General features: G+C 38.0%; 1 long non-coding RNA gene across 1 annotated transcript; it reads left to right on the top strand.

Moving 5' to 3' along the window:
- Window positions 1-3,880: 3,880 nt before the first annotated feature.
- LOC109366837 lies at window positions 3,881-6,088 on the top strand. Its single transcript, XR_002113466.2, has 2 exons — window positions 3,881-4,002; window positions 4,507-6,088. It is a non-coding gene; the product is annotated as an uncharacterized LOC109366837 (long non-coding RNA).
- The last annotated feature ends 7,284 nt before the right edge of the window (window positions 6,089-13,372 follow it).

Here is a 13,372-nt window from a genome sequence, read left to right as displayed (position 1 = left end):
ATTTAAAAAAAAAAAAAATTGCTGGAGACAAAGATCTCTTTGCGTTTTGTCTTCAAAGTGCAAAGCATGCTATCTGTATGCAGTAAAAATGGAGTGTAGTCTTTGAAAATCACAGCTGAAGTAGCAACTGAGTTGTAGAATACAAAACACTTCTAACAAACAGTTGTTTTCTGCCCTTGTTCTGAGGATTCAAATTATGAAATATGATAACTTTGAGCTGCTTGGCGTCTTCCTGCCTTTGCAATGTAACAGATAGGAGTTCTGCACTGCCGCCAGCATAAGCCCTTCTAGTGAACGCATTTAGGGCACAACATAGGTGAGGCAGAACTTAAAGTTGTGGGAATGGAATAAACAACTGCCATGACCTTCTGTTTTCTATCAGCCCTTTGTCAGAAGTTACTATATCTGTAGCCAAGTAGTCAAAAGGAAATGTGGGATGCTGTATTTTGGCCAACCAGTGAAAAGCTTTCTTCATAGCAGCTGACCAGTCAGATATAAAAACCTTACTTCTGTTGAATCTGATGATGATAGTCACTTAAAGGATAGTATAGACTGAGGCAAAAGGCACTTCAAATCACTGCAGGTTTTTCAAGAAGACAAATATTTAAACTCAAATTCTCAAATAGTTTGCATAGCTTTTTTTTATCACAGACTTTAGAAGTGAAGTGAATCTCTGCAAATGGCTTATTTGTAAGTACCTACCTGGTTGGTGCAAACTAGATTTTAACACCAGGAATGCCTTGTGTTAATTACAGGGGACTCAAGATTTATTACACAAGGAAGTCAATAACAAAACATAGTTCAGAGAAGGTGAACTGGCTCTGTCTCAGAATTAGGACAACAAATGCAGTTAATAAGGAAACTGTTGCAAAATGCTTTTACTCCGTATAATTGAGGATGATCTGAGGTCATGAGCAAAACTGTTTCTTCCACTGTTGTAGCATTCCTGTGTGATTCAGAATATAAAATACCCGTTGTTAAGTATCAGTCTCTTGTCCCATCTTTCTTCCCCAAAAATGCTGAACCCTAATGAGCTTAAAATTTGTGCCCAATAAAGCCTGCAGAACCCTTAAGAAAAGGAGATGGTGGAATTCTGGCATTTCTATAGCCAATAATTTCAGCAGTACTTTTCATCTTCAAAATACTGAATTTTGATTTTTCTTTTTAAAAAGCTGCTGAAAGTACATCTGAAATCATAGTAATAATTTCTATTATTTGGAGCATAGGACAGGTCCTGCATTCTTTCCTGTGCCACTCCTTTAACAGCATCTGTCTTTTGTGGTTTCCCTTTATTAGCACCTGATGCTGAATTGGCTTTGGTGTCTCTTATTTGTGCTACCACTGCCTAAAGGTTTGCAGGTGCCTTTGCTTCCTTAGTAGTAACTCAGAAAAAGGATGGAATACTTACTGCTTTCTGGATGGCTTTGTAGTGACTTTACCCTCATTAGTCATGCAGTAGAGACAGCTGCTTCTGCTACTGTACAATGTTCTTTTGACCCCACTTCTAATACTTCTGAATGAAACCATCAAACCTTGCAGTTTATAGGTTTGGGGATTTCAGCTTTCTTTATTAAAATTAGGGGATGTACATGTGGTTTGGGGGTGAGTAGAGGGTCCAGATCACTACTTGAGTGGCCCAGTGACCAATATAACTGAGAAAATGAAAAATAAAATCTGATCTATTGGAATTGCTAAATATACCCAGAGCTGTTATGTGACCATAGAAACTTAATGCTTTTATTTTAGCTTTGCATTCCGTAGAAAGGAAAAGGCAGATAAAATTAAATGAAGAGTTCTATTTTTTCTAAACAGCATTTGAGGAGATGATTTCTCCCCCAGTCTTTCTAAATGGGTAGGAGGAGAGAAACTACAGATGGAAAATAAAGATGGCACCTTCACTATTATGATTACAAAAACAAGGTTGCAAGTCAGGCAGCTTTCAAAGTGAAGATTTCTTTTCCAAAATGAACTTACTCTGTGAAATATGCAGTATAGTAAATATCGTGCATGTTTTCAGGTGTTTTAAACATGGCACTTCTACCAGCTTGATAGCTAGTTAGAGCTCATTTTAAGGTATCTAGCTCCATGCTAGAATTAACTTCCTTAGCATATAGCTGGGAGATTTTGCAAGAGGAAGAAACCTAAGGTCAAGCTTAGTGCTCATTGGTGCAACTTTTGAAGTATCAGCATTTGGAGTCTGTCTTCATACTTTCCCCGTTTACACAATGTTTGTTTTGTTTTTCTCAAGTGATTTGGAATGAGACAACTCGTCGTTCCTCTAGAATGGCTGTAGACTTATCTAAGAATTCTGGGGGGAATGTTTTTTGTTTTTGTGTATGTGTGTATGTTCACCTTTGTGTGTTAATTAAGTGATCACTGGGTGACAGGATATCACTGTTTTCTCCAATTGGAAATCCTCACCCCTGGATAATGGTCACTGTGTTTAGCCCTTGCCTTGCAAGATGAAGCTCAGTTTGTGGAGCTAACTCAAGGTACTTTTTTTTTTTTTTTTCTTCATGGAGCCTTTTAGAAATTCCTTGTAAAGAAATAATGCTGGAGTAAAGCTGCTTAAGGGAATCTATTTGAAGGCTTCCTAAGATGAATGTATAAAGAATTTCAGTCACATGCAAAGCATATGAGACTTTGTTATGTGGCTAAGCAACTGGAGCCAGAAATTTGGTCAGTCATATGACGGATGCACTTCTTCAGTTCAGGAGTGCTTTATTCTGTTGTACAGTTATCTCAAGTACGTTGAACCATCATGAGATGAGAAGTACTTTCTCTTCTAGCTTTGAACATGCTATAAGAGTTTCCAAAGGCATGTTGATCTCCTAGTGTGGGAGGAAGTACTTTAATGATGATACTGTGCTGCAAGGTGCTTCAGAACTACCTCTAAGATAGATTTATGAAATAACATCTTCCACTCTGGAGCTCTTAGTTCTCTGTGTTCAACAGAATAAAATAATATTCCTCATTAGTGTAGCTGTAAGTGATTGGAATTTCTTGGCTTGAGATACACTTGTCATATAATTCTGAGCTTCCAGCCAAAATGTTCTAACCTGTAGTGAAGAATGTAATGTTCTATTAGCATTTTATGTTCCTTTTTGCTGAAGCACTTTAATAGTTTGTATAATGCAGCAGGCAGAGACAAAGCTGTCTGTCTAGGAGTTTGTAGTCTAGGTGATGAGTGACAGAACTTCCAAGGGATTTACTTGCTTTGCTTGCCAGCAGTGATTTGTGCAGCTAATTTGGCTTGCAGTAGAGGTCTTGAAGGAAAATTGAAAAGCAAAAAAAATTGATACGTTTCTGCAGTTAATATAACTGACTTAAATGTCTAAGAATTCCAGTTTTTGTCTTTGCTTTTAAACTTCAAGAAAGGGGGTAGTGCTTAGCCAACTGACAATACTGAGTGAACTGTTCCACTAAATAAATTGTGCATGTTGTTACTGTTAAGGTGCTTAGGGGCAGTAGAACTGATTTTCATTTACTTAGACACAGTGAGTATATTAAAGACGTGTACTGATGTATTAAAAGACTAAAGGGTGTCTTACAGCCTACACTGAAGCTTCAAAGCAAACTTGATTTTGCAATCCAAAAGCTCCTCAAGATATTTATCTGGGTCCACTGTGGTAATAAGATAGATACACCTAAGCCACAGGTGTTACTCTTTTCTTTATTGCAAGCGTTTTGAGATGCAAGGTTATTGCTTTTTTGTGTGTGTGTTCATGTCTACCTATAGTGCCCCTTTAAACAGACTCTCACTCTTTAGCATTATGTAGGCTTTCCCTTCAATTTCATAAACTCAGGTTGGTGTATATGAGTTGCTGATTTTTTATTTTTCTAATTATGACAGACCTGCTGCTTTTTGTGCGATTCTCTTTGAATTCTAAGCACCATTTATTTTCTAACAGTTCTTCTGTTGGAAGTGCATTGCCTCGGAGACGTTGCTGTGCATATATTACAATTGGAATGATTTGCATCTTCATTGGAGTTGGGTTAACTGTGAGTGATGTGCTTTTTTGTACTTAAAATGGTGTTTGGGGCTATGCATGTACAAAGGAGCTCCTTTCATTGACAAGCTCTTTTATTCCCAGCATTTGAGCAAAATTACTTCAATTTGTGTATTGTTTTCAATTCTATTGTAACTATGGACATAATTATCTGAGTTAGCTAGAAAAACGTTCCTAAAAGATCTTTTGGCACTGTAAGATTCTCCATTTCCTGATCTTATATTTGTCTTTTATCTTTCTGTGGGGGGGGAAAAAAAAAGTGCTTTATTTTAGAAATACTGGGACATTTTGCTCTTGCTATGGCTCTCAAAACTTTCAGGTTTCTAAAAATACATGTTGTGGCATAGACAGAAGTGTAAGCCTCACTGCAACAGAGGGGAACAGGATTCAAAAGAGTTGGTACTTGTACAAATTATAAAGGTATACCTTCTTATTCTGCCTTGAAGAGCAGTTATTGCTGTGTTTGACACTTCTTGTTTTGTTTTTTTTTTTTCAGGTTGGTACACAAGATTTTGCCAGGCGATTTCATGCAACCTATGTTTCTTGGGCTATTGCTTATCTCTTAGGTTTAATCTGCCTCATTCGAGCCTGCTACTGGGGAGCTATAAAAGTCAGTTATCCAGAGCACAGTTTTGCATAGAGAAATTGTTAGATTATAGCAGATGCTCATCTATTAATTCTGGATATTACATCTTGGACACTTTTAAAACCTTTCCTGTAAGGATTCCATTCTGTTCAAAGTAGTTCTAAGACTGGAGGTCTCTAAGAACAAATGTTCATTGCACTACATAATATGCAAATAGTTTGTTTTGCTGCTAGATTCCCTAGCTCTGAATACTAAAGCTGTGTTTACATGTTCATAACTCTTGTCTTTATAGGTGTTGAATTTGATTTCAACAGACAGTATTAAGTTTTACATTTCCTTCGTTACGTTAAAATTCGTTTGCCATTTTTCTAGATGATCAGTAAGAATTCAAAAGCAAGAGTGTTTATAAGTGTTTCTACAGTAGCTTCACATTTGTACTTAACATTTTAACTACAATTACGTTCAAAGTGGCTTGCTTTAAAACCTAAGCAATAAGCGTTTTGCTTGAACTGCTTACTGTATCTTTTGCCTAAGATCATAGTGACCTTACTGGGGAAATGAAAGTTACAAGTGTACTTCAAAAGACTGACACTGTTGATAGAGACATTTGTAAACACTGTATGCTTTGAGATTTTCAGGTAAAGAGATGCTATTTTGGTAGTTTAAATAAATTTCCACTTAGTCAGGATTGGATTTCAGTTAGGGTAAATGCTTTCTTCTCATGGATCCTGGGACTTGGGTGTTTTTTGTTTTACTTTTACCTGGCAGATTCTAAAAGCCATGCTCGGATTATGGAACTTAACTCTGGTTATTTGTGCAAGTTCCTTTACAGGGTCTAAGGGAAGCATTTCATACGACCTGTTTAGAAATACTTCACTGTCATGTAGGTGACTGTAAGGTGGTGATGGGTTGCCTCCTACTTTCCTTTGATCATGTCAGATTTTTCCTGCTTGGGAAAGCTGAGCACTGGTCGTTGCAAAGGGAGACACTGTAAATTCACATGTAAATTCATGTTAACTGCTGTAGTAAGAAAATGGGTAAACTTGGAATCATTCCATCAGAGTACATCTGGTCAGTTGAGCACTGATGTAATAAGAGAATACAGAAACAGAACGCTTTTCCTAATGATGTATTCACAAAGGATTGAGGGACCAGTTCTTGCACTGCCCATCTTTATAGTTTTAAACAAATTTTTGCTAAATTCGGAAGGAATGTCCTGAGTGATTTAGACTGTAGTGATTTAGATAATGGGGTTGAATGGGTAAATTAATGTGGATGTTTCAGGGATACATGTAATTTAAATTATCTATGTTCCTCCTAGGACATAATGATATTCAGATAAGGATTTTGGAGCACAATAAATGTAAATGATCAAACTGTAAATGATCTGTCTTTGTATGATGCTAAATGTATAAAGCAGTAGCTCAGGATTACAATGTACCTTTTACAAATAAACTAATAAAGAAATAAAGATTATTATTCAAACTTAAAATATTTTGTTTCTTATATATAAATAAGAATACAGAAGTGGAAGAATAATTCATTAATATGATAGATGCTGTGCAGTTAAGGTGAGCTCTGCCTCTTTTGCTGAACGGAAGCCTCAGGAACATAAAAGAACAAGAACAAATTGCTATTTTCCTGACATTTTGGGAAGAATGCAGAGAGAATAATATCGGATGGGACCACTGCTGGGATTGTGTTCTCTTCTGTGAATGACTGAGAGGAATACAGTAATGTAGTCTGTTTTCTACATGCTGTTAATATCCCTTCAGGGTAGGTGATCATTGTAGTCCTTTGCATCTTAAACCTTCAAATACTTTTTCTAGTTGTCTTGTATTTCAAAATAGTGTCTGCCCTAAACATCTTGAAAAAGAGTCAGCTGAAGCTGCTCTGAAAATCATCCACTATATCTTAAGGGAAGAAAAAAAAAAATGAAGGCTGACTAATGAAATAATTAATGAAAAGTTAAGAAAAATTATGGCATTTTAAATGTGCAAGAAAGTTTATACAGAACCGTAGAAGGAAGTCTACCAAGAACTGGAATAGATCTGGTGACTTGTGAAGCAGGTTCACTTGCAGAAAGTCCTTGTGTTCTGTGCCAGGCAACGTTTCAATCCATTAAGCTTTCACTAAGCTTTAAATTAAAAAACAAGCAGTCCTGTGCATACTGACTACTAGAAGAATTTCGAGATTTATTATTAGTTTTCGTAGATTACTAGTTTCTTTTGTTGGCTTTTAATGATCTTCTCCTTGATCACTGTACTGCATTGGGTAGGGGAAGGAACTGTCTGAACTCAGGATTAAGGACTCCTATGCTTTCAGGCCTTATCTTTCCCCTTTCTAAATCCCTTCTCACCCAAGAGATTTATGTGGACGGAGGAGTGTTGCTAACTAAAAACTGTTCAGACCTTAACTCTTTATTTTTTAATTATGAACCTACTGATGAATGTCTTATTTTTTCTTGTATCCCTCATAGATGGCAATATGTTTTATTTTAAATGCTGTCCTCTGGTCTTGCTTTTTCTGAAGGTATGCATGGTTATCAGAAGATCTTTGCAGTGAGCAACATGTTGAAAGGAGACAAAGGTTTCAGTTCAGCCAGAAATTCATCATGAAGTACTTAGAAGGTGAAATATCCTCAGAGCCATTTGTTGAAATGTTGAAAAATAGAATATGAGCAATATTTGTTTTTTTCCTGCTCTTTCAAATAGTGTATGTTTTCACAAGGCAGCAGCTTAATATCAAATGTTAGAAAATCCCTGTAACTCAAAATGTGGACTTGAAAAATAATCAGGTGAGCAGCAGCAAAAATGACTTGTCATATTAGATCAGTCTAAATGTATTTTAAGATATGGTGCAAATAAAGCACAGAATGCAACATACCCTCTAATGATTAGCAAAGTCTCTAAAAACACTTCTCAAGTGTTTCCCAAAGCAAGCTTGTGAAACGCAGCAGTAAAATTATCCAAAGATTGTTAAACTTGGGGGATGTGTTTGCCACTTGTGTTTTTAAAGTATGTATTTCATGCCTAAGTGATAAAAAAAAAAAAAAGACTGATTAAAAACTCAGAGCAAGCTGAAAGGCTGGATTCAAAGTCAAATTCTTAAATTGAGGGCAAAATGCAATGAAATAAAATCAATTGCTATCTTCCATAGCTTGTAGCTAGGAAGAAATGCTAATACATCCCAAAACATCTGCGCTAGTTAATATGTCAGTAGGATGGGGATGGTGGCTAGAAGATGAAACAGTCTTTGCTTTTCTGCTCTATGGGGAGAGTCCTCACTGAATTTCTGTGTCCAGCTTTGGGTGATGCATTTCAGGTAAAGTATTGACTGATTACTTCCATATGAAAACTGAAATGGGTAGCTTGAGATGTCCAAAGCTTGACCTGCAGAACAGGCTGAGAAAGCTAACAAGGACATATTTAAATAAAAAAAAGGCTGCAAAAAATAACCAGAGAATAAGAAGTAGATATCAAGAAGACATGACATAGATTGCAAAGAAGATTTAGGTTAGATGGGAACTTCAGGCAAAACTTTATTAGAGTAAGGAAAAATAAAAATGCTGTATTGATGTAGTCATAAAGTCAGAACGTCTCTCAGAATAGGATAGGTGTACTTAGATGTACCAGGAAAGAGTAAAGTCATAGCCTTGTTCCCTATAATACTGATTCTGAGGTACTTTTGTTAGTTTCTGATACCTCATCCTCTGACTGTAAGTTTTGATGTAATTATTAAATTATTTTTTAGATGCATTAAAGATTACTGGAGATTTTTTTTTTTTTCCATTAGACCATCATGAAAACAAAACACATTTGAACAAGACACTGAGATCTGGAATCAAATTCCAGAAGGTAGGACTAATGTGGTGCCTTCCTTGCTGTGTACAGTATTTTCCTCTGTGGAGGTCTTTGCTGTATTATTGCTCTAACACTGAAACAGTATTTTCCCCTTAAATAGTGTCAGGAGTTAAATAAAAAGCAATAAAGCCTGAACTCTAATGCTCATAAACCATCTTTTCCAGAAATATTGAAGGTCACCAAGGAATTCGTGGTGTGATTTCTGCATGAAAAAATGTGCAGATAAGAGAATGATGAGTTATGATTTTGCTTGCTTTTCGTTAACCTGTTTTTCTGTTTTGGGGGGATGAATGGCTTTATTATTATTTTTGGCTCTTTCTCACTCTTCATGGCCTTCCCCTCCCCCCCCCCCCAAAAAAAAAAACGAAAAAGAAAAGAAAAATCTGAGGTAAAGAGATGCAAAGCTTTAAACTTGTTTTGCTGTTTTTGTAGAGACAAAAAAGTTAAGGTTGGTTTTAACTCAGCAACACTGTCATAATATCTAAAACCTTTGATTATTTCAAGCAGAGAAGAAGTAGAGCACGTGACAGAGTGCTGCTGAGGGCTAGGCTGGTGAAGCATTTTGCCTTCTGGACCAGGTCATAGACAGGCATCAGAAGGCAGTAACACTCAGAGGAAGCGGTTGGGGTGCGACTTTGGACCACGCAAGGTAACACTGTAGGAAAGAAAGTAATTGTATGGAAACAAGCTTTATCAGTTCTCACTTCTGGAGTTGACTTTTTTTTCAAGTCAAGTTTCAAGTACTTCATGTATCTCTTCCTGCTTGCTTTCCCTCTGTGATTTTGGTTCACGATTGCAAGGATTGATGTTCCTGTTTCAGAAACAAAAAGATGAAGATGCAGATCAGTGTTGAAGAAACTCGAATCACTTAGCTCTTAGCAGTAGAAAATTGTAATCCTAACACTTTTGCAAGCTGGATGCTCGCAGCATGCATGTCTGTCAGCAAGGTGCATTGGTTGTAGTAGCCATGTCAGCTTCAAGTATTCCACTTGTTCAGCTTCCCACTAGCTTCTGTCACCCTACCATGCTCCAGCAGCAGTGCTGTGCTGCAAGCATATCCCGTGACAGGGAGAAAGCCTGGTAGAAAGCAACTTCAGAGCTGCCTTGTTGGTTCAGATTTCCTTCTGTGATTTTTGCCTGTACAGTTGATGTTTGTCAGATTGCATGGAGATGGAGGAACAAAAGGCTGAAGGTCAAGAAGAGGAATTTAATCCAGTTGGAGTCATTTGCAAGACTTTGTTACAGTTATCTGAGCCAAGGAGAAAGATATCTAGATTCACTTTCTTAAAGCTTTAATCACAAAGAGCTTTTATTTTAGAACAGTGCAGCTACTTGTTAGCCTGAGGAGCTAGCAGCTCATCTTCTAGGCTCCCCTGCAAGCTGAGTGGAAAGTTCTGAGAGGAGGATCCCTGTATCACTTTCTCTGCTTTTACATTCAGCTGTAGGCATTTAGTGTTGGCTGCTTTTGGAAAAAAGACTTTGAGCTAAACAGACAGAATCACCAAGGTTGAAAAAGACCTCCAAGATCATACAATCCCTCTGTCCACCTACCACTAGACTTTCCTGACTAAACCATGTCCCTGAGTACAACGTCTAAACATCTATTGAACACATTCAGGGATGGTAACTCCACTGCCTCTGTGGGCAGCCCCTTTCACTGTCTGACCATTCTTTCAGAGAAGAAATTTTTCCTGATGTCCACCCTGAATCTCCACTGGTGCAACCTGAGACTGTTCCCTCTAGTCCTGTTGCCAGTTACATGGGACAAGGGGCTGATACCCCACCCCACCACAACTTCCTTTCAGACAGTTGTAGAGAACGATAAGGTCTGCCCTGAGTCTCCTCCAGAGTGAACAATCCCAGCTCCCTTAGCTGCTCCCCATAAAACTGCTCCAGACTCCAGGACCCTGATCTCTTCATTGTACTGAGGGGCCCAAAACTGAACACAGGACTCAAGGTGTGGCCTCAGCAGTGCTGAGTACAGCAGGACTATCTATCCTCTGTGCTAAGTTTCCTTGCTCCTACTGGCAATGCTATTTCTGATGAAAGACAGGATACCATTGGTGTCTTCTTCTGCCCACCTGGGCACACTGATAGCTCATGTTCAGATGGGCCTGCCCTAGGTCTGTTTTTCTACAAAATCTTCCAGCTGCTTTGCCCTAAGCCTGTAGCACTGCCTGGAGTTGTTGTGGCCAAAGTGCAGGACCCAGCACTCAGTCTTGTTGAACTTCATCCCACTGGTCTCAGCCCAGCTAACCAAATCCCTCTGTGGTACCTACCTACCCTCAGGCAGAACGACATTTCCTGTCAGCTTGGTGTCATCTGCAAACTTACTGAGGGTGCACTCAATGCCCTCATCCAGGTCACCAATAAAGATGATGAAGAGGGCAGGCCTCAGTACCAACCCTTGGGGATCACCACTCGTGACTGGTTGCCAGCTGGATTTAACTCCATTCACCACCATTCTCTGGGCCCGGCCCTCCAGCCAGTTCTTTACCCAGAACAGTGTACCTGTCCAAGCCAGGAGAACACTGTGGGAGACTGATTTTTGACCTGGACCTTTATAGCCATTTTAACAGATTATTAGGAAGAAATGTGTTCACCTAAATCTTGCGAACAAACATAACAGCTGTGACAGCATAATGGGTTGGAGATTGCTGATCTGGTGGGTTTAGTAAAATGATTGTCAAATGGTTTTATTAAGAACACTATAATCAATGGCTAAAAGACAAAACTGGATGAGAAACATGATTTGTTCATAAGGTCAATTATATATTAAAGTTTTATGCAACAAAAGTGTACCGGATGTGAAAAAATAATTTATTTCTAAGTAAAAATAATGCTGCCTCTTTTTCATAGTTTTGTATCAATTTGTAATGACACAGCTGCAGTTCCAGCTTAAAGTTGAGTGCATTTCTTATTGTCAAAAAAGCTGAGGGAAAGACAGAGCACTGAGGTTAGAAAAGCACATCAGAGGGCATGTTGCTTATTTCTCTTGGAATATCTACTAGGGATAGTGATGTGTGAAGAAATTTCAAGACTGCTTTGAGTAGAAACTCTGTGAGAAAGAAGGCTATTAGGCTTAGAGGTCCAGACCCAAAGGCACAGTGTGCTGCCTTCACAGCAAGACTACGCTGAACTTCTAGTACTCCTGAAGCAGCATTTTTAAACTTTCTCTGGTATTTAATGAAGCCTCTTACACACACATATATCTCTCTAGCCATATGTTCATTTCTGTCTTAAAAAAACGTGATAACCTACATAGAAAATTTAAAAATTGTTTTTACAGTACTTACCTCTAAAATTTTACTTACGTAATACTGTTTTATTTTTGTGACAAGATTGTCATGCTTTTTCTTGACATTTTCATTTTTAATCTCTCACTGATATTACTACATGTAATACATTTCAGTCTCAAACTCATTAAGAACTTGAAATTTTTGCCCATTTAAGAGATGCCTTTATAACATGCCCATCATAACTTCTGACCATTTCAGAGAGATAAAGAGATAAAGAGATAAAGAGATGAAGAAATGAATGTTTACTAAAACTTCTATTGCATATCAACTTGAAAGGTACTGTGCACTTCCTGAAAAGCTCTGCTAGCTTGGAGCCTCTTAGAGTGCATATAGGTTTTCAAGAGATCTGTATCAGTATTGCTTTGAAAATGCAATCACCTTAGGAGTCTTCACTTTAGAAACCTGAGTTTGCTAAACTGGCATTCTCTGATTTTTTCCCATTAAAAAATTACTTGGCTATCCCTAATCAGTGCTGAAGAGGGTTGTGAGAGCCTACAGTGCTGCTTATACACCTTTGTTATTAAGGAGGCAGAAAACGGTACCGTGTTCTTTAACATAAATGTGCACTACTGTTACTTTGCTGGGACGGTTAATTGTGCTTTATGCATTTATATTTAACTTACATTTTTCATTCTCTTAAGATTTAACGGTTTTTTATTTCTGTTTTGGTGCTTATTATGTCAAACATTAAGGAACTGCAACACCTGTGGAAGCAAGAGCCCGCTCTGAGATTTGATCATGCTTGTGTATGTTCCCTGCGCGTCTCCCTTTACAAAGCTATGTAATGTTTACAAAGCTATGTAATGTTATATTTAGATCCTCTAAATTGGACATTTGGGTGATAATGGAGTTAAGCAAAACTATTAAAAATACATGCATGGTACAGAATAAATTACATATCATAGCATGCTGTGAAATGGCTTAGATTTTGGCCAGAGATCTCTCACATACACACACACACACACACACAGAAAACAAAACAAAACAAAACAAAAAAAGAGTTCTCAACATTGTTAGGCATTAATCTCTTCCTATGTTTGTGTGCAGTCAGCCTTCTGTAGGCTCTGAGGTACGTTATAGCAGCCTTCCAGTACCTGAGGGGGCCTACAGGAAAGCTGGGGAGGGACCTTTTATAAGGGCAGGTAGCAACAGGACAAGGAGAAATGGCTTTAACATGGAAGAGGGTAGATTTAGACTAAATATTAAAAAGTCTTTACTGTGGTGAGACACTGGAACAGGTTGCCCAGTGAGGCTGTGGATGCTCCCTCCCTGGAAGCATTCAAAGCCAGGTAAGATGGAGCTGTGAGCAACCTGGTCTAGAGTGAGATGTCCCTGCCTATAGCAGGGGGTTGGAACTAGGTGATCTTAAAGGTCCCTTGCAATCCAAACCATTCTATGATTCTTTTCCAGCCCTGATAAGGTTAATGAAACATTCATCACTGTAAGCATCGCTTTGTACATACTGCCTTATACAGGGATAGTGTGAGAACTGTCCCCAGATTCATTAATTTTATTCTGATTAGAAAAATGCTGAAGCGGCATCATTTACATACTGCTGAACAGACAAGATACTGTAGGTGTCCTGAAAAAAATCACTGGAATCTACATTTCCAT

The sequence above is a fragment of the Meleagris gallopavo genome, chromosome 3 (genome assembly GCF_000146605.3).
Source record: "Meleagris gallopavo isolate NT-WF06-2002-E0010 breed Aviagen turkey brand Nicholas breeding stock chromosome 3, Turkey_5.1, whole genome shotgun sequence".
Classification (NCBI taxonomy): Eukaryota; Metazoa; Chordata; class Aves; order Galliformes; family Phasianidae; genus Meleagris; species Meleagris gallopavo.
Note: the sequence above shows the minus strand (reverse complement) of the source record. Positions and strands in the feature narration are given on the sequence as shown.